The following is a 26997-nucleotide window of genomic DNA, read 5'->3' as shown; positions in this document are numbered from 1 at the left end:
AAACAAAAATCTCAGCCAACTATATAAACTCAATTATTATCCACTAATGAAAAAATTACAGGACGATTTAGAGCATTGGAAAGATTTACCACTAACACTAATAGGAAGGATAAACTGTATTAAAATGAACATTTTTCCAAGGATATTATACCTATTTCAGGCATTGCCAATACAACTGACAGAGAAATTCTTCAAGGAGTTAAAGAAAATAATAAGGAAATTTTTATGGAAAGGGGGGAAACCGAGGATAGCACTAGATAAATTAACAGAATGGTATAAACAAGGAGGCTTACAACTGCCAAACTTTAAAAATTATTACAGAGCCGCACAATTAAGATACCTATCAGATTTTTATCAAACAAGGGAAAAGCCAGATTGGACTAGGTTAGAATTAGATAAAATAGGGGAAAAGATACCTGAACACATATTATATAAATGAGATGAAAAATTGGTACAACATAGAAGTTCTCCAGTATTACATCATCTCCTCAATATTTGGAAGAAGATTCATGTAGAAAGAAATAAAACAAATTATCAATTGCCAAAGCTAATACTGACGCAAAACAAGTTACTCCCTTTTACAATAGACAACCTTTCCTTTAGAGAATGGGAGAAAAAAGGGATTAAAAGAATAGAAAATTGTTTTTCAGGAAATAGATTCTTATCCTTTGAACAAATGAAAGATAAATACAATATAACTCAAGATACAGCGCTGGCATATTACCAGTTGAGATCCTACTTGAAGGATAAATTAGGAAGCAGTTTGAGTTTGCCAGAGGGAAGTAACTTTGAATATGTGATTACAGATACAATGATAATCAAAAGATTTATAACAAATATGTATATTAAACTGCAAGAAAAGGAGAATGAGGAAACAAATGGTAAAACTAAACAAAAATGGGAACAAGATTTAAATATAAAGATAAAAAAGAAAACATGGGAGAAGTTATGCTCTGGAACGATGAGAAATACAATAAATACGAGGTTACGTATGATACAATATAACTGGATACACAGGCTATACATTACACCTCAAAAGTTAAATAAATGGGACCCAACAGTATCTGATAGATGTTTTCGATGTAAAAAAGAAATGGGAACAACAATTCATGCAATCTGGACATGTGAGAAAGTAGAAAAATTTTGGGAAGATCTAAATCAGATATTAAATAAAATAACAGAAAACAATATACCAAAGAATCCAGAGATCTTCCTCCTAAGTAACATAAAAAACAAAGAATTTGGAATTGATTTGGAGGATGCACAAAAAAGATTTGTTAAGATAGCTCTAGCCGTAGCAAAAAAATGTATTTTGTCAACCTGGAAATTGGAAGATAATTTGAAAATACAACAATGGTATATAGAAATGAATAAATGTATTCCATTCGAAAAAATAACATATAGTTTAAGAAATAATATTGAAATATTCGAACAAATATGGGAGCCTTACATTAAACACAATAGCGAAAACCTACCGGGGACAATCACTACCTAAGTTAACGGAAGGAAAAGGAAATGAAAAGAATGGACTCAGTGGAATTTCTGGTGTATTTTTATTGAATGACAACATTGTCTGACTGGTTTAATGTATCCTAGATTTTGTACCTTAAATGGACGGGAGTGGGGAGGGAAGGAGGGTGGGATGGGAGGAGGGGGGGGGGGGGGAGAAAATGGTACTGTATATGTGTGAAAAGGAAAAAGTGTGTATCATGGTTAATGCAATTTATGGTGTGAAAAATAAAAAATTTAAAAAAAAAACCTTAAAGCATTTTATACTATTTCCTGTCATATTCTTTGAAAATATTTAACTGTTGCTGCATCTGCAGGTTCCTGCGCCTCCATGGAACCATCCAAACAACAGTCATGAAAGATATCCCCCCCCCCACCCCCAATCCTTCCCCCAAGTTTACAAATAAAGCCTTACTAATCTACTTAATAATATACTAGTAAAGATGAAGACTCTTACTAAGCAGGGATCAGGAGACACTTTAAGAGAGACACCCCAACGATGAGTGGCATCAACCAGCTCCTCATCCTGGGCGACACCATTGCTGTTTCATGCAACTTTATTCAAACAGCTGCTACAAGCAAAGCCCAACCAAGGTGCTCTGCTGACTGAAGGTTTATGTGCTACTTCAGAGAACCTTTTCTTTTACAATTTTAATTAAAAAATTTTAGTTGTTTTTTGGTGGTTACTTGAATTTCAGATAATGGGTTTTGTTCTAGCCTTTCCTGTACATTTTAGGCTTGAAGCAGATTGGCTTTACTTCTGATTTGACGTAAAAATGCACATCGTGCCCTGCAATGCAATGGAGGTGTCTTCAAATGCATCATTACCACCTTTTCAATAATGCGTCACGATATGAATCTGAAGCATTTTTGCTGAAAATGTTCTACCAATCTCGCGAGAATGATCCAAGACAGTCCTTCTCTTTTAAGTTAACCTGATGGCATTGAATTGACATGATGTGTAGCATTACTCACTGTGTATTGTGTTGTACTGTAAAACTTCAGTGAAATTGATTTTTCAGTTTGATGAAATGGTTGAAATTGAATTTTAAGAAAGAAAATATTACTGAATTGTCTGTAGCAGAATCTATTTACATGTTAAGCACTGGATGCAAGTTTATTTGTTAACATACAAATTTATAATTTCTCATTAGAACCGAACCGGGAATGTAGGTTACTTGGGGGTATTGGGTGTAATTGGGCAGCACGGACTCGTGGGCTCAAATCGCCTGTTACCATGCCGTATGTCTAAATAAATAAACAAACTAATTTCCAAATTAAGTTGTTGATTTAAGTTGCCAATTAAGTCAATTAATGGTAGTTGCTTTTGGATCTGAAGGCTGTGGAAATTTGACTTATTTTTGAAACTGAAACACTTGGATACTTTAAATTGACAAAATACGCTACACGATGATAACAGCGAATTGAGCACTGATTAGGTGCTTTCACAAGGTAGCTTGAAAAGGTCCAACCCAGTCAGCGCCGTCCAAAGTCAACCGGGTCTCTGTCCCACCTTGGAGATCGTCAGGGGACCCAGTTAAACTTACCCAAGGCTCGATGACCAGCGGCTTGAACAACAAAATGGCCAACCCGGTTACTCCTGTGATGTCAGCACTTGCACACTGGCATCACAGGGAAACCCCGTCTGAAGTGTCTGCAGTGATCGGGGAGGAGAGAGGGGTTGCTGCCAGGGCCCAGGATGGAGAAATGGGGGAAGGGTGAGAGGTCGCTGCTACAAGGGGCAGAAAAGGGGACCACAATTGGGGGTAGTGAAGTAATGTCGTGTGGGGGAGGTGGGGGGGGGGGTGCCATGATCAGCGGGAGAGGGGTCACCTGCCGCGGGGTGGGGGGAAGCATGATTTATGGTGGGAGGGAGACTGACAGCAGATGGTGGGGGGGGGACAGGGTAGACTAGTTTGCATGAAGCATCACTTAACCCGACATCGCGGGGGCCGGATCCCACTTAAATTGCCAGGTTGGTGATTTACTGGGGCCAATCCCTCCCCCCCCATTTCAGCTTAAAAGGTGCTGGAGGCATCTTTGCCTCACTAATCGCACCAGGGTCCCAGGAGGGATACCCAGATGCTGCAGCTTAAAAGCACCTACTGGTACACTTTGCAATTTTTTTGTAACCTTTGATCAGCCATTCTCAACAGGGGGTGGGGGGAAGACAAGGTCCTCCTGGGGGCCACAGCACATTTAATGGAGGCCACAGACTGCAATACTTAATAAGGGGGACCCAAGGTTAGATGCATTTGGAGACAGGCCAAAATTAGCTAGATGAATGCAGAAAATTAACAATGTGTTCAGAACAATGTTTGACTGATAGGGTGCCAGCTTTGGCTATGAATTTCTTTCCACATTATTCCTCTTTTGTTCCATTGCCTTTGATTCCAGGAAATAAGCGTTCAGGCCAAAAGGTTTTGTTCCATATTCATTTTGGTACAAGTTTTCATAATGGGTAATGAATGTGTGTCTCCTTCTGCTTGCTTTTATTGAAGAAGGTACCATATATTTTGGCAGATGAGATCGAAGCACCCATAAAACATCCCAAAAAAGGGGTCATCCTATAGGCCTGATACAAAAACAGTGGCCTCAAAATACGACTTGATTGGTTCCATAACCCACCCAGACCCCACCCTATAACAAATTTTAAGCTATTGGTATATTTTTTTTAAAAGCTGCTGTAGTGTACACAATTTTTATTTTACACTAAAATCCATTATCAAATGTGTTAAACAAAAAAAAATTGTAAAATAAAAAAAAATACACTTCTCATACATTTCTTTTTTTCTTTGGCTTGGCTTCGCGGACGAAGATTTATGGACGGGTAATGTCCACTTCAGCTGCAGGCTCGTTTGTGGCTGATAAGTCCGATGTGGGACAGGCAGACACGGTTGCAGGGGAAAATTGGTGGGTTGGGTGTTGGGTTTTTCCTCTTTTGTCAGTGAGGTGGGGTCTGCGGTCTTCTTCAAAGGAGGTTGCTGCCCGCCGAACTGTGAGGCGCCAAGATGCACGGTTTGAGGCGATATCAGCCCACTGGCGGTGGTCAATGTGGCAGGCACCAAGAGATTTCTTTGAAAATCACCGGCTTCGTCGTCTGAAGCAAAGAACCTGGCAACACATATCCGGAGTCTCACTGTTTACACTATCGTCATACGGGTCCCAGTCTGAATCTGATGAGTCGGCTTCTGCTTCATACATTCTGTGCCATACATTGCATTTGAGATACCGCATGTTTTGGAAGATTTTAATACTGTATCTTTAAAATCTCTACACTGTTTCTTTGGCATTTTTCTTAAAATATCTTCACTCTCTTACCACCTTCTCAGTTATGTCAAATGTCCTTGTGAGAGTTGTTAGATTCCTTAGCCACTTTAATGACTTGTAGCTTAAAACTTGCTTCACAATTTCATCATTTTGCTGGTAGCTCCATGATAATAACCAATTTAATCTTCTTAAAAATTAAGCTAGCTACAGACTGAGCCGTGAATTGCTTTGTGACGGTGTTTCAACCACCTGGCCACGCCCACCAGCTCAGTCAACACACGTCTAGTACCGATATGTTTGGGGTCGTCTAATACCACTGATACAAGCTAAAAACCATGAAATTCAGACTGATATTGGGGTCTACCGAAATATATGGTATGTATTGTTCCTTATTTTTGATTTAAAAATTTAAACTGACTTTTGAGCTAGCCCTTATAAGAAGTGATTTGTTTTGGAATTGTTAATTTTTGTTAGTTTCAGAAATAATTTGACCCATGAGTTCCTTGGCAAAATAGAAGTGGCAGTAGCATTTGGTAGAATACTTATTGTACAGTGTCATTCCATCTCTGCACAACCCTTCTCTTCCCATGCATTTGATTTGTTAGAATACATTTTCAAATGAACACACGAGGCCAAGCAAACTGAAACAACATATAGAGACCTTACATAAAGAAAAATTCTCAGATTACTTCAAAACCCTTCAATCTAATTTTGAGAGAAGGCCCAATGTTCATGCAGATAACTACTGAAACATGTTACAAACTAACACATTTGTTAAGAACAAAGGAACAGCAATGGAAAATTCACCAGACAATGGTCAATTCAAAATAAGTTTTTATTAACCTATTAATAACTTTTGATTTCTTACTTATCTCTAAATTTAAGTCTAACTTGATTCCCACTATGCACAAATGTAGATATGTGTGTGTGTAAAAATCCAAACCATTCCAGTTTGAATTTGTCTGAAAAGTCCATTTTAAACATCAGCATCAAACATCTTGTGTTGCGTGAAGATTTTAAAATCACAGTTCAGAAGTAATTATGAAGCACTTTTAAACATCGTGTCTTCAGATCTCTTTAAACTCGTGAGTCTTTTGATGAGTTGCCTTTCAGAGAGATATTCTTCATTCAGTGTTTTCACAAGTTTCCCCCTATCTTGTTAGGATTATAGAACTGCGATTTTTCATAATTTTTTCTTAATCAAGAGCAATGTGGTCTTACTTTAAAGCCATGTGTTAATTATCTCATTTAAGGATAATACAATACAGAACAGCATCTCCCTCTCTCTCCAGAGACCATTTCACCCCTTTGTCTTTCACAAGAAGGCCAATCTCTATTGTATCCAAAATGTCTCTCTACCTTCAATTATGTTTCTCTGAAATCATGTGACATGACATCACCACTGTTTCAGTTTAATTTCTCCAAACCAAAATCATGGTTGATGACCTTTTGCCTTCCTTCAAATTATCACTTCACATCCATAAAAAATATCTGACCTCATCTCTGATCAAGAGGTTCAAGTGGTTACAACTCTGGAAAGTCTGAATACATGTCATTCAAGGAAGACCAGCTGCCAACAGAATGCTGTGTATATACACATCCATTGTCCTGGAATCAATTAAGACACACTTCAGTTCCTTTATCATCTGGTTCTTCCAGACTCAGTGACTCCAAAAATAACTCTTCCTCTCTGAGTGCAATGGCGTCTCTGTAAATGTAATGCGACCTTTGTGTGACCCTGGCCACCTCTCACTAACTTTACAAAGACATATATATGAAATATCGTTTAACATTAAATGAAAGATTAACACACATCTGTGAAAACATCACAGAAATTAGGAAATTATTCCTATTGAACATATAGGAAAGAAGAAAACATATGAGTAAAAATTTTAAAAAGATCCTTAGAAGGCAATGGTTTGAACACAATAATTCATTAGTGAACCTTAAGCATAAACTCGAGGATGCAAAAACTTAATAAAAATAACTTTAAGAAATCTCTTATAGAATGAAAATTTTAGTGAGATCCTTGAGTTTAATGTTCCTGTGCAATATTTTTGATGTCAGGTACCAAATTGGATAGTGGTAGTCGAAGGTCACCTCATTGTTTTATTGTCTGTCCCTGGATTTTATCACGTAAACTTCCTTGCTGAATCCACATTCAACTAAGTATGTTAAGTTTGTCCAGAGATCAGGACAGCCAGAAGGTGGTTGTGGGAGGCTGAAGAACGGTTACAGGACTACCTCAAGTCAATGGGTTGGGCGGTGTTCAAGAACTCAGCTGAGGATCTTAATGATTACACCAGGGCCATTATAAACTTCTTAAAAACTGTTGTGGGCAAGTGTGTCCCAACCAAATCATTCAGGATTTTCCCCAACCAGACGCCCTGAATGAACAATGAATCTGAGAGCCAGTTCACAGGCAGTAAGGTCCAAAGATCCAGAACACTACATGAGGAGCAGGTACGGCTTACGAAAGCCATCTCCTGGGCCAAATAGAGAATCTGGACAGGAATGGAAACAATGAAAGTTTCTCGACAGCTGTGGCAGAGCCAAAATGACAGAACCCACATCAAAACCAAAGCTGGTACAGTACGCCCAATTTGACCATCAGAACAAGGAAGAACAACTGTGCACCCCCATGTACCTGATAATCTTCTACTGTCTTTATCTGAGTAGTGGGCTGCCTTCAGGAGAGTGAATCCATAGAAAGTATCTGGTCCAAGTACCTGGTGCAGAAAACTGTACTGACCAACTTGCCAATGTATTCACGGATATCTTGAACATCTCACTCCAGCAGGGCGTGGTACCTACCTGTTTGAAACAGGCCTAAATTGTATCTATGCCCAAGGAGAGTGTGGTAACCTGCCTAAATTACTGCTGACCAGTGATATTCACATCAACATGATGAAGTGGTTTGAAAGATGATGTTGAAGCATATCAGCTTCTGTCTGGTCAGCGACATAGTTCTGTTCTGATTTGCCTACCACAGCAACTGATCTATGACAGATGCTATTTCACTGGCTCCATACACCTGGTCAGCAAAGACACAAGCATCAGGATATTCTTTTTTGACTACAGGTTGGCATTCAACACCATCATGTCTTCAAAACTGATCAGCAAACTCTAAGACCTGGGTAATTGGATCCTGGATTTCTTCACCTCCAGACCAGTCAGTGAAGATTGGTAAGAACATGTCCTCTACAATCTCTATCAGTATTGGTACACCAAAGAACTGTTCTTAGCCTCCTGCTCTACTCATGTTACGCCTATGACTGGGGCTCAGTACGATAACACCATCTACAAATGTGTTGGCAATACTTCGGTAGTGGGCTGTATAAAAAGGGGGGATTAATCAGTAAACATGAGGGAGATTTAAAAGTTGACTGAATGGTATACTAACAACCACTGTGCACTCAATGACACCAAAACTCAAGGAGCTGATTGTGGACTTTAGCAGGTGATAACCAGAGGTCTATGATCCAATGGTCATTGAAGGATCAGTGGTGGAGGGGGAGAGCAAATTTAAATTCCTAATACAAAGATTGAGAACAGTGAGGAAAGTGCTCAAAGAGAACCTGGACCAGCTGGAAAAATGGGGTGGAAATTGGGAGAATGGAATTTAATGTGAACAAGTGTGAGTATTGCACTTTGGGAATATGAACCAGAGTAGGACGGTAAACAGTGGGGCACTTCAATCAGAGGCTATTAATGACACTGGACAACGAAGAATTTACTTCCTGTACACTTTTGGGTGTATTTGATAGATTTTGGGCTGTTGATCACAAAAATAACCTCAAAAGTTTCCTATCGCATGCCATTTTCTAGCTACAGGCAATCCCCGGGTTATGAATGTCCATGTTACGAACAACTTGGACTTATGAATGGACTGTTCCCCAATTCACACATGTATATAATTGTGTCCCAATTCGTACGTGCACATAAAATGTGCATAATGTTACCTAACAAGTGTTAAATACGAACCATAAATGCCTGTTCTGCCTTGCGTATAAATTCGGCTTCTGGACAGACACAGGTAACAGAACTTGTTACTATCTCGGGGCCTGCCTGTATAACCTATTTCTGTGATTTCCTGTCATATTATATTGTCCAGAAAGCAAGATCTTTTGGTCAGTCCAAGCAGGCCTGGGCATGCACTCAGTGCAGGTGCTATGCAAATGTAATCTGGGCCTGGGCAGGCTTAGTCAGGATAGATGCAGACAGACTATAAAAGCAGCTCGCGTGTACAGATGCTGAGCATTGCATTGAAATAAATTGTTGATACATGTTGATGCACATGTTCTACAGGCAATAGCACAGTGAGTGTACAGTGAGTGTACATAACAAAAGCATTTATTGTCTTCAGGAAGATACAATACAGCAGAAATGTCTCAACAGTTGCGATACATTCTGTTACATTGTGGTGTGATTTTCCACCCATTCTTTATAGGTGACTCATCATGGTTGCTGATGAGGCCAATGACTGTTGTGTCATCTGTAAACTTGATGACATTGCTGGATCTGGCAAGGCAGTCATGGGTCAGTAATGCAAACAGAAGCAGGCTGAACACACATCCCTGAGGTGTGCCAGTGTTCAGTGTGATGATGCTCGACGCTCTGATACCAACTGAGACAGGCTATGGTCTTTCCATTAGGAACACCAGGATCCAGTTACAGAGAGGGGTTTTGAGTCTCAGTGAGGACAGCTTCTCCACCAGCCTCTGGGGAATGATCGTGTTGAAAGCCAAACTGAAGTCAATGAACAGCAGCTTGGCGCATGAAGCATTTTTCTCCAGGCGGGTCAGGACAAAGTGAAGCAAAAAGGCTATAGCATTGTCTGTGGAAATGGTTTATTCTCTAGGCAAATTGAAATGGGTCCAGCATCGCTGAGAGATGTGCTTTGATCTATCACCAGATGCTCAAAGCATTTCATAATTGTGGAGGTTAGTGCCACAGGGCAGTAGTCATTGAGGCCTGTTATTGTTGCCCTCTTGGGTACTGGGATGATGGTAGCTGTCTTGTACCCTCCAGGATCAATGAACTGCTATTCTGCTGCCCTCAGGTATATGTGCTGTATATAACTTGGCAGTCAGGTAACTGCTTTGCTAACATCAAGACTCTTTAAACAGTTGTCCCCTTGTCCACAGGTTTATTGATATTGCAAGTAAAGGTGAAACTAAAACATACAAAAAACATAATCACACTCTGATTGATTTTAACATGTACAAATATGCACAATGTAACTCAAACTTTAACATGAATTGAAATCCCCTTGTTATTTTACTGTTACAGGTTTCATGTATTTATTGTATATTTAGCTTCAAATGTTATATATGGCATCATTTGTTAACATGTAATTAATTATCTGTTCATTTATTTACTTGTAACTATTCTCTTGCAAACTTCCAAAGGCCTAGAAACAGTGGAGTCCTTAGCAACAGTGAGTCAATAGATTTCTAGCAACAAACTTCACAGATTGCAACATTTTCCCAAAAAATAATGATCTGTGATTGTAAATGACAATATAAAACAAACAATACATACCCACAATGCTATCAAAGTCATAAGATGTTTGCAGATGGCCCTGGATTAGTTCAGGATCAATGAATATGACTACGCCACACTGGCTTACTTCCTGGTTACTGGCAACATGACATAATATCCTGTCATTGACATCCTGGGATTCTTAAAATCACCTCAACATAATACAGAAACACCCCAAATTACTTTAGAAAATGGAAACCAGTCTTCTTACATATTAACTTAGTTGTAACAAAACAGCAGTTGTGAGGCATTGAAGATGTCTTAAATGTCTTCAGATTAAAGTTGTCTATCATAATCCCCAAAGCTTTTTCAGAAAGCAAACCTTTTGGAAGAAAAAAAAATTGCTTCCAGTGTAAATAGAGTCCCTGGGTGATTTTCCTTCTCATCCAAGATATGCTCATAGATTGTAGATCCCTTGCCCTTGATGTGTTAAACTGAATCTCTCTGTAACTTGCTGGACACCTGTGGCTCTCCATTTTGCAATCACATGTTTAGGTCACTTTTAACTCTGTTCACTTGTGATGCACATTTCCCTCATTATTAAATGAGGAAAATTGAAAATTGCTGCTTTTTACCAACTTTAACTCATACTGCTTTGACCCTGCAAAGTGCCATTTGGAGTGCAAAAATATCATTGAGTGATGGTAAAAATGTACATTTGTCCGACATTTAAAATGAAAATATTCTATTATTATACAATCCAAGTATTCCACCATTTGATGAACGGTTCTGACATTCAGCTTTACCAGATATTTAATTAGGCACTTCAAAAGTAAATGTTTGTAATATCTATAACATCTTGGCAAATCTCCTCATCTGGTTTCTATTCTCCTTGACCCTTCCATGATGGATGCATCAATTACAATTTGTTCACAAATTCAGTGAATGGTTGTCATTTGTCTTCAGATATGTCACTTCTCCCGGTTCTAGTTCCGTTTCTGTCTGGTGATTGTAAACAGCTTTATGAATAAAGTATACCATCATGTACCAATGCACAGAAGAAATGAAAAGAACACAGTGAGTCACATCGTCTGAGGTTTGCCAGTAGGTGAAACCTCAAGGGGTTCATGCATGCTTCTCTGTCTCAAGAGAGAATGAATAGGGGAATGTTATCAGAAGTTGTTAAAAGCTGGGAAAACCCGGCATGTTTGTAGAAGGGGCCAATGAGGGGAGAACAGAGGTTATTGGGGGGGGGGGGGGAATAAATCCCATTTTGGAAAAAATTAGATGCTCCACTGCTGAAATAAATTTTTGTTTCCATATGGGGTTCATTTCTTAATTATTTTCAAGATTTTTAAGGTTAGTTTACTTTTGATTTTTTAACCTCATTGATACCTTCCCTTTTTTATTAGGTAGTGGTTATATTTAGCCAGTCGCTTCCGAAGGTTAACAATTAGTATTGTTTTTTTTTAGGTTTTTTTCTTTTCAATATAATATAGGTCTTAACACCATTTTTATTATTATGTGATTTGTTAATACTTTATTATCATGTACCTATGTAACATTTACTTGATGAAACCAATAAAAATATTGAAAGAGAAATAAATCCCACAGATCTTTTAAGAGGAGGCATTTGGCTGAGTTTCAATGTTTCTGCTCCAATAGTGAGGCAAGGTGCTAATGTCTATACTGGTCCCATGAAACTCACTGGTGTCAAGGCGAGACCAGTCTATTACATTGGTTTGAGTAATGCCCAGGTCCATATGGACACTAATTTGGTGGACATAGCTGGGATTTAGAAGGTGTGGAATGGGCCATCCGCAGGGGAAGCAAGCCAACATGAACTTTCCACCGAACGCGGCAGCACAGAAACAGACCCTTCAGCCCATCTGGTCTGTGCTGAGCTAATTTTTCTGCCCAGCCCCAACTGTTTACAAGTTTGCGGAACTATGGAAATGAGCCTCCTTCATAAACTTGTTTAGTGTTCTAATGCAATCTTTGTCAAGACCCAGTCGACGCTGATATTCGGTGGGAGAAGATGGTGAATGGAAAGGCTCTAAAGAGTGAAAATAATCAAATGGTGCACCAATCAAATTCCCTGAAAGCAAGACTGCAGGTAAATAATGCAAAGAAAGTCGCACATAATTTAGATTTTGAGAATGAATAAATTATGAATTTGCACAACACCATTATCAGGTCACAGATTTTCTTGGACCTCCTGGCAAAATACTGAAGAGGTTGTACATAGCAGAGGGTAGTATATTTGAGGAAAGGTTGGATCTCATTCCACAGGTGTAGTAATGGTTAAGAGCAGATTTAATACTTTTCCATTCAGGAAAAATTAAATCAAAATGTGATCTAACTGGTTGTCCTTTAAGACATAAAAATAATAAAGTAAAGTTGACATCTGTATATCATACTGCCTTGACTAAATTCCAATTAAATCAAAAATTACTATTCTATATATGTTGGGCTCTATTTGAAATAAAGCATTAATATGCAAATCAAATCATTAACAAACTCTCATATCCAACATGCAAAGCCAATCCCCTAAAAATTCAATACCTTGATCCTCTGTTTCAAGAAGTTATCGATATCTCAGTGGCCAGTGTGACACTCCAATTTCTTCCATACTTGCAGCACTGCCTGAGCCGACAATCTGTGCTATCCTGATCCTCTCTAAACCACCTTTGTCAGGATTAAGAGCTGTAACAAAGGTAAGTTAAAGAAATTGAGGAGACAGGGCAAAACTGTTAGCGTAGTGCTTAGTGCAACACTGTTTCAGCACCCGCAATCAGGACAGGGATTCGAATTCCCAGCTGGCTGTAAGGAGTTTGTATGTTCTCCCCGAGTCTGTGTGGGTTCTCCCAGTTTCCTCCCACTGATCAAAACGTACAGGGGTTTGTAGATTAATCGGATGGCATGGGCTCGTGGGCCAAAAGGGCCTGTTACTGTGCTGAATGTCTAAATTTGAAAGTGAGGGCAAGGAAAGCAGCTTGACAGGCAAACAAAGAAAAAAGAGTGGAACCCAGTAAAAGGCAGAGTACAACTGAAAGAGGCAGAGAATGACCAAGACTCAGAGAAACAGTTAAAGTAAGAGAGGCCCCAATTACTTTGGGTTCCTGAACAACATGGTGGGAGATCAGCAAGCCAAGCAGAAAGAGTTCATGCTGCATTTTGACTCAGGTCTCCTTAAAACAGAAAATAAAATGAAGGAAGTGGCAGAACCCGCACTGAAGGAGAGCAGAACAAAACATCAATGCTGGATACTTACCTCAGTCCTTTACCCTCCAATTAACAACCCACTCACAGAATTCGGAGATAAATTTGAACACATTCCAGAAGACCCAGAGCTCATATTTGTTTCTTCACATCCACATAAACTCTTCAACACACAGGCAAAGTGGTTTACATATCATCAATAAAGACGGAAATTGATGATCTTTGAATGATACTGCACGGCCGCAAAGCCAGTGAGTAGTTTTGACATAAAACGTGACAAAGATCATATCAGCGGAGGTAAAATTTGCATGCATCTTGTGGTCTGTGACAAAATGCTACTTTTCCATTTCAAAACGGTGAAGATTCAGGGATATAACTTAATACAATTTACATTTTCCAAATGTAAAGACTCATTTGAATGGTTGACACTGAATGCAAGAACTAAATATGTAGTGTTAGGAAATTGAGTAGTCACACCTCCATACCTTGACCAGTTACCGTAAACTTATCATCATCATGCAAAACCAGCTGAATGGGAATATTAGAAATATGTAGTTCAAGTTTGTTATCACATCTACTGAGAAATTTTGTTTTACAAGTAATCCAGCTAGTCAATGCACACGTAGTCCTGCAGTAAAAAAACAGTACAGAATGCAGAGTTACAGAAAAATATACCTTAGAATAGAGCAAAGGCAACACATTTTACTGGTATGAGATTAACTAAGGATTTCTGGTGGGAAAGAAACTTGAATCTGGTGGTGCGTAATTTCACACTTGAGTCTTTTTCCCAATGGGAGGAGGCTGAAGAGATTGTGGTTGGGGGGGGGGGGGGGGTGTGATGTCTTTTAATATATTGGCTGTCTTTCCAAGGCTTTAGGAAATGTAGATGGAGGAGTGTGGGGGGAGGGTTTGTGATGGTCTGGACTGTGTTCATAATTCTCCGCCATTTCTTGCTGTCTTGGACAGAGCAGTTTGTGTATCATGTAGTGATCCACCCTGACAGGATAGAGGAATTGTGTACATTTACAATCAAAGACCTTCGTGTAATAGAATGGAATAATTCATCCTCTACATTTAAAATTCTTTGAATTTAAGACTCTGATTAAGGAAACTATCTTCACTTATACACAACTCTAAATGACATACTGTATATAGACATGGTATACCTTCAAGAGTTCAAGCTGAAGTGATTCACAGGAGACTTCAGTGAAAACTTCACAATTATAATGTATTAATTTTTTTGTTGGAAAAAAAAACCTTCTCAAAACAAAACTGTTTAATTCAAGTGAGGTAATGTTATCACTTTAAAATTCCACTTCTGCTGTATTTTTGCACTGCTTAAATCAAATGAGATATTAATTCAGTTTAAAACACCAAATGACCATGCAGTGATCACAAGAGGCTGCAGATGCTGGAATCTTGAGCAAAAAAAACCCCAATCTGCTGTGGGAACCAATCAGGTCAAGCAGCATTTATGTTCAAGACCCTTCATCGACACTTTATAGCATGGTCATAGGCCATTTCAGCTCGTGAATCTGTGCTGCCCAATTTACCACCCAATTAACTTGCATCCCAGGTACGTTTCGAATGGTGGGAGGAACCTGGAGCTCCTGCAGAAAACTCACACCGACATGGAGAGAACGTATAAACTCCTTACAGACAGTGTGGGATTCAAACCCGGGACCCAATCGCTGGTGCTTTGGCACTAACGGCTACACCATTTGTGCCTCCCCAATTGTTTCCAACCTGAAACGTCAATTGTTGATGCTTCAGGTTGGAAACGATGAAAGGTTCCAACTCAAACCATCAACAATCCTTTTTTTTCCCCCCATTATTGGTACTTGGCTTGCTGAGTTCCTCCAGCTGCCCACGCTGTTATGTTCTCTAAGTATCCTAATTCAAATTATTGGATAATTGAAAATGGTCACAGAGACATTTTAACAAGCTGCCTTTATAAAGTCTGCTCCAGCGAGAGGATGCAGAGGAGATTTATACTTAAGAAGAGACTCTCCAGACTGAATTGTATTCTGGAAGTGAGATACTTGGGGGAGATGAAAGCAACAAGAGGAGTCAGTAGGGCAAACAGAAGGGGTCTATTTTCCAATTGCAGGAAGTCAACAACCAGCACATTCAGAATTATATTAATTGATAGAAACCTTAGAAAGGGGTTGAAAATAAAGTTAGTGCACTTAAACAGTGGTGGAAATCCAGATTTGATAACCTGTCAGGTAGTGGAGGCCAAACTCCTCGCCACAACTCCAAACTGTGCCCTGACAATTCAGTGAAAAACTAAAGTGAGAGAAACATAATTCCATGACTCCCCAATCCACACCATTAAATCATCTCTCAGCTTCTATCTACAACAAAGCATGCAGAAAAAAACTCCACTGTGTAAACTCAATGGATGTTGCAATTTCCATCACTGTTTAAAAACCCCTTTTCACAATACTATATACATAAAAAAGCTCAAAATCTGTAAGGACGGTTCAATTAATTTTATAACTCAGTTAAGAGTAAATGTGGTTCAGTTAAGTCTTCTGACAATTCCACCCTATCAGGGGACTGGAATAGAAAATTTGCTGAGTTCTTCTTGGAATTGGGGCCCTGACTTGTAACTTGCGGACAGAAGAAATTGGATTAAACTCATCCAGTTTGTTCATGAAATTAACTGAAGCCAAAGTAAATCTGTTGAGAGAAATAGATAGGAATATAACTTGTGACGTTTATATATTAACAATTTTTTAAAATCTGTAAAGGCCATATAAAATTTGTACAGGATCCTGCAGGGTCTTGATAAGGGAGAGGACGTTTCCTTTATAAAGGAGTTGATCAAGAACTTTTTCAAAATAGGGAGTTTCCTATTTAAGACAGACCAAGGGAGTCTTTTTTTTCTCTCTCCCTCTCGGATGGTCTTTGAAATGTTCTTCCGCGAAAGCTTGTGGAAGTAGACTCTTCCAACAATTTTAAAACTGGTGTAAGGTAGGAAGGCAACGCGGAATCGAAGACTGGAAACATCAACCAGATTTGATTAACTGGCAGAATGGGCTCCTCTAATAATTCGCTCTTGTATCCCGTTCATGTCAATAGCGATCAGGATGTGCAAACATGGATCAAAAATGCGAAAGTTGCTACATCGTACAGTGTAGCAAGGGTTGCATGGTTATTAATGAATGATGCTACTGTACTGTGGCGGGGAGGGGGTGGGCATCGGGTAAGAGGGGCTGGAGAAGGAGTTCTGCCGGGGAGGGGGTGGGCATTGGGTAAGAGGGGCTGGAGAAGGAGTTCTGCCGGGGAGGGGGTGGGCATTGGGTAAGAGGGGCTGGAGAAGGAGTTCTGCCGGGGAGGGGGTGGGCATTGGGTAAGAGGGGCTGGAGAAGGAGTTCTGCCGGGGAGGGGGTGGGCATTGGGTAAGAGGGGCTGGAGAAGGAGTTCTGCCGGGGAGGGGGTGGGCATCGGGTAAGAGGGGCTGGAGAAGGAGTTCTGCCGGGGAGGGGGTGGGCATCGGGTAAGAGGGGCTGGAGAAGGAGTTCTGCCGGGGAGGGGGTGGGCATCGGGTAAGAGGGGCTGGAGAAGGAGTTCTGCCGGGGAGGGGGTGGGCATTGGGTAAGAGGGGCTGGAGAAGGAGTTCTGCCGGGGAGGGGGTGGGCATCGGGTAAGAGGGGCTGGAGAAGGAGTTCTGCCGGGGAGGGGGTGGGCATTGGGTAAGAGGGGCTGGAGAAGGAGTTCTGCCGGGGAGGGGGTGGGCATTGGGTAAGAGGGGCTGGAGAAGGAGTTCTGCCGGGGAGGGGGTGGGCATTGGGTAAGAGGGGCTGGAGAAGGAGTTCTGCCGGGGAGGGGGTGGGCATCGGGTAAGAGGGGCTGGAGAAGGAGTTCTGCCGGGGAGGGGGTGGGCATTGGGTAAGAGGGGCTGGAGAAGGAGTTCTGCCGGGGAGGGGGTGGACCCAGCACCAGTTCGCTGACAGGCGCCCCGTGCGAAGGTCGCCGAGCGCCGCTCCTCCGCCTGCCTGCCAGCCCCGGGCGCGGAGACTCGCACTCCCAGGCGACCGCTGACCCCTGCAGCACAGCAGCCCAGCCGGACGCCGCCGGTGAGACGCGGGGGGGGGGGGGGGGGGTGGGCAGCACATGTCAGCGACTGCAGACCCACAAAGATCCGGCGGGGTCTGAGTCAGGGAGGGGGTGGCAAGGAAAGAGGGAAATGGAAAGCGCGCGTTTGCGAGCAGGTTGCATGGGTTCAACTTCTGTTGGGTGGGGGGGGGGGGGTCAAGTTGCCGAACGCGAGGCTGTCCCGTCACTTTGGGGGGACCCCTCCGGCTGACCGGCTTCGCAGCATCGGCGGAAGGGGTCGGTCCCTTGGTGGCAGGCGCGCACTCGGTGTGTGAACAGCAGGGGGGGAGATCACAGCGAAACCTGGGGGGTCCGACAGCCCGGTGACGGGGTTCCAATCGGAAATGTCCAGCTCGACTCCACGGATGACTAACTCGCCCCAGAGTTGCCCGAGCGTGTCTTGCCTTCATGTGCACTTCCAAAAGCTGATGTGTATGTGTTTTACATACTGATGTGTGTCATGTGTTGTTGACAGATAGGTGCTGATGTATGTCTTGGCATGTGCATGCATGTCTGTATCTGTCCACATATTAGGTGATCTGTTCCTCCACATGTGGGTCCATACATAGGTATATGTGCACATAATATATGTTCACGTGTTGTCATCTGGAGGCCAATTGTGTTTGCCAAATATTGCTGCATGTTTCTGCGTGTGTGTGTGTCTGCAGAGCTGGTGCTACCATTAGGGCAACTAGGCAGCCACTTGGGGCGCTGAGCTCAGAGGGACGCTGTGGCCAGACATCCGGTTGGAGGCCGGTCAGGCTTTCGAGGAATCCGTCCACCACCACCTCGAGCTGCACGTTAATTTGCCCTCCACTTGGGGGTGGAGGGGGGCACTTCCCACGTTAAATGCAGCGTCCCGAGGTCCGGAGGCTGTGCGCGGCCATGTTTCTTCTTGCGCGCCTGCCCTCGGGGCGGCTGGTGCGTGGGCAATGGGTTGGAGTACCGGGGCCACTCCTGGCGCTGCCATTGGAGGGAGGGAGAAGTGACCCTAATGATGGTAGGGGCCTCAGTCCTCCAATCCATTGCGCACGCGCCAGCCGGCACGAGCACGCGCGCGCAAGAAGAAACAGGGCTGGGTATGGCAGATGAACCTCAGGACGCCACATTGAACATGGTAGTGCCCCCTTTCTCTCTCTTCTCCCACCCTCCCCACTCAGCCTGGACAGCTCCCACCCCTCCCTGGCTCAGCCCGGTCAGCAACCCCGCAGTCAGCCCGGCCTAGGGCACCAAAGAGTCTGGCGCCGCTGTGTGTGTGCGCGCACGTGCAAGTGGTTTCCCCTCTTTCCTGGGGCTGCTTGATCTGTCCCACTCGATAAGATCCCAAGCTGACGCACTTTTCATCCCTGCTGTCAGTGAAGTTCAGGGACAGTTGCAGAGTCCCTACCACCTGGCAGCCTGGGAGAAGCCGAAGCAGCAACATTCTCAGTTCACTGCTTTGGCACTGGTAGCAGGTTCAATGCAGTGTCTTAGCCTCACACGCTGTATTTTTAGTGTCGCTGCCATATTAAGACTTTTTAGTTGCATGTGCCAGCACCAAAAGCAGAATGTAAATGGGTAAGACTACTAGTGCCAGCTTAATCTGGTCCACTGTGAAGCTGATGAAATCTTCTCCAAGACTTCTTTTCTACAGTTGTGAACTGAGCAATCCTCATGCAGGGCCATAATGATGCTAATTACTGCCCCACAAAACTCTTTAAAGTTGTCAATGTGAGACAATATACTGCTCTCTATTAATTTGAAAAGGTTAGTAAAATATTTCTGAATAATGTAATACAGTATAAGTTTGTACTTTTGGAGAGGTCTGCTGTTCCCCAGCAATGCAAGTAAACAGTCTAAATGTTCTGTTCCCGTTGCAGCTTCCTTCCAGTAGTATATAGTTGCCACATAACAGCAGCATGTCAGACTATTTGTCAATATGTTCAGATCTTTCTGTCTGCCCTCTTCTCTACCAAAAGCTTCTCTCTCTGTGCAGCACTAACCCCGCTCTCTCCCCCCACCTCTGTGTTTCATTCCTCTTGAATCTTACACAATCCGTCGCTCAGCTTCCCTCCCACCTTTGCCCCTTATCCTTTTCATGTGAGTCTCACTTCCCACCACATGATTTTTCCAATGCAGTTTATCCTCCCTGCTTCATTGTCAAGTTCTGTCACTGTCTTCGTAATTTAATTTTCTCTCGCTTACCAGAACTAACAGCTGCTCTTCAACCACCATGGCCCACTACTTTCACACCTCCACGTGCTTTCTTCCCTTCAGGATCCTGGGTAAATTCTAGACTCAACCTGCCTGTCTCTATTTTGTGATTCACTTACTCTTTTCGGAAAATTGGAATTCCTCTGATAGGAGACTCCTGCTTACTTTAAATCACTTGCTTTACATTTTTGCTTATTAATTGACATAGAGAGAAGATCAGTTAGGACAGCGGACATATTTTGTCTTGCTGAGTATTTCCAGCAGTTTTACACCAGGCAGGTTTTAACCATGCTATATTAGTTTGTAGAGATGGATTCTGACCACGTAACTTCACCATTTCTAAGAACATCTACTTCAACCCCGTTACATCAGTCTTTGTTCTGAAAGACTTAACCTTGCCTTTTTTAAATAAAAATCCAAAATCTTTATTCGTAAAGAACACACAGAAATGCTTGAAGAAGGGCTCGGGCCCAAAATGTCAGTAATATATCTTTACCTCCTATGGACACTGTGAATCCGGCTGAGTTCCTCCAGCATTTCTGTGTGTTTTTTCACGACAATCGCAGCGTCTGCAGACTTTTGTTTCACTCCCCACTTTCTCTGCATCCCTCTCTTTCATTGTTCAGGTCACTCATTAACCACATGTCTGTTGAACCATATTTGCCTCAGTTAAATTCTTATTTTCACATCCCTTTAATTGTTCATCCCTCTCAAGTCACTGGATTCATCTCCCCATTCCCATTTCTGGCCTTTTGTGTGTCCTCAATTTTAACCACGTGGCTTCGTCTGCCAAGGCTTCTTCAGCTCTCTCCTACTGCCCTTCCTTGCTCATTGCGACATCTCTGTCCAAGCCCCCTCCATTTGTAGCTCAGTGGCAGATTTTGTGGGGCACCTTGTGGTGTTTTGCCGTGTCAGTGGTGCTACATGCATACAAGTTGTCAGAACAAAGGAAGTTAAGGGGAGATTTAATAAACCTTTTCACAGTTTTGAATGGTTTAGTTAGAGTCGACAGACCGTAATTGTTGTTATTGGCAGGGAGAGTGGTAACCAGAGAGCAAAACTTCAACGTGCAGTAATTGGCAGAAGAGCCAAAGTATTATTATACTCAGCAAATTGTTGTTATGTGGAGTGTACCACCTGATGCAAGATGCCTTGCAGGAAGGAGTCTGCCATTGATACGAAAAGAAAGTTTAGTCAGGCTGCTGGGGAGGGCGTCATTTTGTATAAGTTGCCATAGATCTTCCCACACCTGATGAGCTGAATGATCTCCTTCAGTGCTGGGCGTCTCTGGTTTTTGGTTTCTTCATAAATCTGGGCTAACGTTCCACAATGAGGTGGAGCCTCTTTTTCTCTGTAGCTCACTGCCAACTACCTATACCATGACTTTCAAGGATAGAAAATCACCATTCGCTGTATGACATGGGATCATACACCTGTGTTTTGATTCTAAACTAGGTCACATTCACTAGTGTGTATAGTATAAACACAAAATGTTGGAGAGGTCAGCAGGTCAGACAGTGTCCTTTATGTAGCAAAGACAGAGATACATCACTGACATTTCTGTCTTGAGCCCTTCATCATTGACTTTGATGAAGGGCTCAAGCCTGAATCGTTGGTTTTTGTATCACTGTTTGACCTGCTGACCTTCTCCAACATTTTACTTCAATCACAGTGTCTACCGAATGTGGTGATTCATTTCAGTGTGTAAGATGACTTTCTACCTCACAGCTATCAGTGACTGTGATTTTAGTCCCATGTAATAATGAACTCATGAATTCTCCCATTTTAGCATCCCTCTCCTCGATGTTTTTCCCTTTGGCTATTTTCCACTCTCTGCCTTTCTGAGCATAGTCCTGGACTCGCTCTGTTATGTCCCCGTATCGACCTCTCCCACTTTCCGTCTCTTTATATTTACTTGTTCAGACTGTTTAGCATTTTTTGTCACAGGGGTTTGGTGGTGGTGGGCATTCACAAACTCTTGACTGTAACTTTAGTTAAAGTGTAACAGAAGTGACTGACTGATTTAAAAAAGTTGGAAAGAAAGCAGGAAACTCCCTTGCAGAAAGTTGCCCCCAAGTACGGTTTCTTTCCAGTAGTTGAATTTCGTCAAACAATGATGTCCACCTTTGAATCTTTCCTCCTCCAACCTTGTTCCATCCCATGCTACATTTTTTCCCCCATTTCAGAAGAAGTGCAGTGTTTATTCAGGCCGGTATTTATCCCTTCATGGACATCTGTAATGGCTTTGGTCTAAACTACATTAGTGTTTGGGCATGATTTTAATGCAACATTTTAAATATTATAGCAGTGGCACCCTCTTCAGAATTATATCATTAGTATAGAAGACTTTGTGAAGTACTGATGTTATTAAGTGTCAAATAAAAATCACCTCTCAAACCCTGAAGTTCCTTCTCCAAACCTTGCTTCCATTGTTCCCCAATTTCTTCAAGGGTTATCTACTTTCCTTCCAAATCCAACTGCCTCTGATCCTTCATCATCTTCAAATATTTTGATTCACTGAAATATAAATATAAGAATAAATTGCATTTTTGTGAGCTCTGGACATGCAGTTTGGTAAATCAATAAACACATAAAATCAAGCTATTTGCATTGGAGACAAAGAATATAAAGTCTTTTTTTTACCCCCAAGCACTTCTTTGGCTTGGCTTCGCGGACGAAGATTTATGGAGGGGGTAAAAAAAAGTCCACGTCAGCTGCAGACTCGTTTGTGGCTGACCAGTCCGATGCGGGACAGGCAGACACGATTGCAGCGGTTGCAGGGGAAAATTGGTGGGTTGGGGATGGGTGTTGGGTTTTTCCTCCTTTGCCTTTTGTCAGTGAGGTAGGCTCTGCGGTCTTCTTCAAAGGAGGTTGCTGCCCGCCAAACTGTGAGGCGCCCAAGATGCACGGTTTGAGGCGAGATCAGCCCACTGGCGGTGGTCAATGGGGCAGGCACCAAGAGATTTCTTTAGGCAGTCCTTGTACCTTTTCTTTGGTGCACCTCTGTCACGGTGGCCAGTGGAGAGCTCGCCATATAACACGATCTTGGGAAGGCGATGGTCCTCCATTCTGGAGACGTGACCCATCCAGCGCAGCTGGATCTTCAGCAGCGTGGACTCGATGCTGTCGACCTCTGCCATCTCGAGTACCTCGACGTTAGGGGTGTGAGCGCTCCAATGGATGTTGAGGATGGAGCGGAGACAACGCTGGTGGAAGCGTTCTAGGAGCCGTAGGTGGTGCCGGTAGAGGACCCATGATTCGGAGCCGAACAGGAGTGTGGGTATGACAACGGCTCTGTATACGCTTATCTTTGTGAGGTTTTTCAGTTGGTTGTTTTTCCAGACTCTTTTGTGTAGTCTTCCAAAGGCGCTATTTGCCTTGGCGAGTCTGTTGTCTATCTCATTGTCGATCCTTGCATCTGATGAAATGGTGCAGCCGAGATAGGTAAACTGGTAAACCCCAAGCACTACATTTTTAAAAAAGACCATTGAAGAGTGAAGGACTTGGAAATCCACTGACATTTTCTTCTTGGGCATTCGTGTTCAAATTGTGTTAATATTGTGTCAAAGTTTTGGAACTGAGTAGATCAGTTGCTTAACTTCACCCATGTGGTCGATGCAGTAACACATCCGAAAGATCATTTTGGGCAGATATTCATGTTGCGGGCTTTAATACGTTGACCATACGTCCATAATCTACTGATGAATGTAATAAAAGTGTCATTAAATCACCATAGTTGAAAAGTAGTGATTTTACAATGCCACACAATTGTGGAATGTCCTTAAATTTTGCATCTACAGTGTGCTGGTCATTATTATTTTTAAACAGTACATCTGCTGATCGGTAACAATTCAGTTTGTTCAAATACTCTTTTCTTTTTGAAAAATTTATCTATAGTTTTACAGACTCATATTAGCCAGGCAATATAGGGGGAATAATCCTCCCCTTTTACAGGTCATCATTTGCCGACTCTCTCTTTTCCCTTTCCTTCTCCTTTCCACACCACCCCTCCCCCTCCCCCCCAACATCTTTCATCCTCCCTCCCTCCCACTTCAATAAAAATCAATTACTGAGAATAACAATGCAAATACATGGGGGGGGGGGGGGGTGGGAAGTGGGGGGACTTCCAAACTGTCTCCTCGTTCTCAATATTTCAGGGCTTGTGTGATCCTGTTATTCACTGTATTCCTATTGAGAAAGGCCTTAGGAAGGCTAATTTGTTCAAGTACTCTTAAATTTACTTTTAAATAAAGGTCAAAAAGATGTAGGATTGGTTAATATTTCTAATTGTATATGCGCAAGAGTAGATCAGTAACCCGCAGTCTCTCATCTTTTTATATAACATGACATTGCATCTTCAGAAAGCCAGGCATGCAACACTTCATTAATTGAGGTTCCCTATTCTTTGCAAATGGATTATTCTCCTTTTAGCTTATAAATACTCAACTCTATATTCAGTACAAGCATACTTATTTCACCATCATTTAAAACAGCCACTTTTTGACTATGCCCCCCCCCCCCCCCCCAACCCTTATGACTCTCTTCAAAGCGTATGCGCTTCCCCATGAAGCTGTCCAGTTTAATTGGTTTCTTCCATACTTCTTTCCCAATGCAAACATTAAAAAATAAGAAATATTTTACGATCTCACGCCTTAAATGTACTGTGGTAGGTGAGGATGGGGCGGGGGGCGCGTTTGGCCGCCCTTGAGAATGGCTGATTTAAAATGCTAGCCTTAATATTCCGGGCTGTGGAATGGAGAAAACGAAAAGATTTCAGACTTTTAAAAAATGTATTAATGGGAAGGACCAAACATATACTGTCCATCCCCAATTGCTGTAGAAATTAGCAATTTACTAAGTGATAGAAGAGAATAGTTAAAAGTCGGGAATTGCATAACAGTCCAGACAAGGCAATAAACAGCAGATTTCTTTCACTGAGATATCCAGATTTTTAGGCTAGTTTTAATCACCACTTTTGGTTCTAGATCTTTAATTGAATTTAAATTCTCCAGCTGCTGAAATCAGGAGATTGATTATCCAGACTTCCGGCTACCGATCCACTAACTTTTACTACTATGCGGCACCTCCATAAATCTCCTTCATTTACTAAAGCATCTGGGTAGTTGCTTCCCCTCACAACCCCCATCTATCCCTTTCTTCCAGCTCTGTTTGACTGTCTCTCTTTCCCTTTCCCTCTGTCTCCTTTCCTCCCACTCTACATTCGTACAGCTATCACCCCCCCAAATAAATCCTCTCCTCTCCTATCTATGTTCAGTTATCACCTTGTGTTTGTTGGTCTGTGATCCTTCCCCCTGCCCTCTCTTTCCTTCTCTCCAGCCTTTAATTCAGGCACCTGCCCGCTTTTGACAGGCCTTGAAGAAGAGTTCAGGCCCGAAACATCGGTTATATATCTTCACCTCCGATGGGCACTGTGAGACCTGCTGACTTCCTCCAGCATTTCTGTGCTCCCTCCAAGTAGTTGGTGTCTTGGTCAGTTGTTTCCTCTCGAAGCTCTTCTACTCAGGGAAGTGCAAGGAGACAGATATAAACTGGGCATTAATCCAGATGTTTAGGAACATGAGGCAAGTGGCTACAACTTTTAAAGAGGTTGGTCATCTAAAGGTGTTTTGGGCATCATCACATATGATGTGTAGGTCTACAGTGTTAAAGTTTTGTAAACTCTACAAAATGAGGCAGTGTTTACAAGCCTTAAATTTTTTTTTTTGCGACGTGACAAAAGACAGGAAGGGGAGAAACAAAGTGGCTTAAAGAGAAATCACAGGAAAAATTAAAAAAACCCAGGGCCATCGTGCAGAATCATGTAAAGGGGACTATGAATGTGAAAATGTCAAGCCTAAAATTTTTGTCTTTTAATGAGAGGAGTGCATTCTATTATATAGTGGATGAATTAATTGTGCGTAGATATGATCGAATGGACATTAGAGCAATACTACTGCAGGGAACCGAACACGATAGTGCATTCAATATTTGGGAGGGACAGGCAAGAAGGAACAGGAGGAGGGTAACATGGCTATTTAAACATAGGTTAAGGCAACAGTGAGGAAGGATGTGAGCTGGGATGATTTGGAATCCATATTGATGGAGTTAAGAAATGCCAAGGTGTCAGAAAATGGGACTGTAGCAGTAATGTTGGATGTGGAATTAAATAGAAAATTGGAGAGGTGTGCAATAAGGGTAGATCTGTAATCGTGACTTCAATTTGTGTCTGATTGTCCTGTCCAAATTAGTAACAGAAGTGTAGAGGAGGGATTCCTGGTGCGATTTTTCTTGACCAATACTTTAAAGTACCAACTGGACCATCCTGGATTGGGTCTTGTACAATGAGAGAGGTTCGGTTAGCAATCTTGTTGTGTAATGCAGCGTGTTATCGTTATACGATAGAATTCTTCATTAAGATAGACAATGACACACTGGACTCTGAGACCAGTTTCCTGAACTGAAATTAAAGCAGCTACAATAGTAACAATGGAGTTAGCTAAGATGGATTGAGCAATATAGCTCAAGGTATTGAATGTCAATCAGCACGAACAAATATTTAGGAAATGCTTTCTTTGTTCCTTTATGAGGTGTTCCAGCCCAAAATGTCAATAATTCTTTTACTCCCACTCGTGCTGCTTGACCTGCTGAGTTCCTTCAGCAGATCGTTTAATTCCAGCATCTGAAGTCTCTTGTGTGTCTTCAATTGTTCATTCCTCTCGGGCCCAAGACTGAAACAAGAAGGGTGGCTCAACCATGGCTAACAAGGAAAGTTAGGAATAGCTGTATATCGAAGGAAAAAATATAAATTGGCCCCGGAAAGCAGCAAACCTGTAACCTTAGAACTTTGTCGTTGGACTAAGGAATTTAAAGGGGAAAACAGCGTACGGGAGCAAGCAAAGTGGGAACATAAAATAAACTATGAGATTCTCTCGAGGTGAGAAGGGAAATAAAGGATTGCTAACATTAGATGGTACTGAGCAAAATGGGGAAAACCATGCACAAGGTTTTCCTGATGGTGAGCCTTCTCTCACCATTTCATCCATGAGGGAGAAGGATGCAGCTGGGGTGTTGGCACTCAGGAGAAGGCCCCGGCCTACAGATCATCATTAGCCAGAGGTCTGGTCCTTTTAACTGGGGAACTGTGACACAACTCAAGGCAAAAGACAAACAAACCCTCTCCGCCTTTTATTTCGACAAGGAAGTACAATTTTTAAC

General features: G+C 42.1%; 1 protein-coding gene across 9 annotated transcripts in view; it reads left to right on the top strand.

The window, feature by feature from the left end:
* LOC138763025 (sodium-coupled neutral amino acid transporter 3-like) overlaps positions 1-26997 on the top strand; it is a 200536-nt gene that overhangs the window by 25807 nt on the left and 147732 nt on the right. For 4 of the 9 annotated variants that reach the window (XM_069936533.1, XM_069936535.1, XM_069936536.1 and 1 more), the window contains exon 1: positions 17395-17570. The exons of 1 other annotated variant lie outside the window; for it this stretch is intronic. The gene's annotated coding sequence lies outside the window, so the exon portion shown is untranslated. Of the gene's footprint in view, positions 1-4997; positions 5155-7860; positions 7966-12269; positions 12380-17392; positions 17571-19152; positions 19336-26997 lie in introns of those variants that run through there. 4 more of the 9 variants (XM_069936539.1, XR_011357287.1, XM_069936543.1 and 1 more) reach the window with 4 other exon arrangements.

Source organism: Narcine bancroftii, chromosome 5 (assembly GCF_036971445.1).
Source record: "Narcine bancroftii isolate sNarBan1 chromosome 5, sNarBan1.hap1, whole genome shotgun sequence".
Taxonomy (NCBI): domain Eukaryota; kingdom Metazoa; phylum Chordata; class Chondrichthyes; order Torpediniformes; family Narcinidae; genus Narcine; species Narcine bancroftii.
The sequence above is the reverse complement of the archived record's forward strand: the minus strand, read 5'-3'. Positions and strand labels throughout refer to the sequence as shown.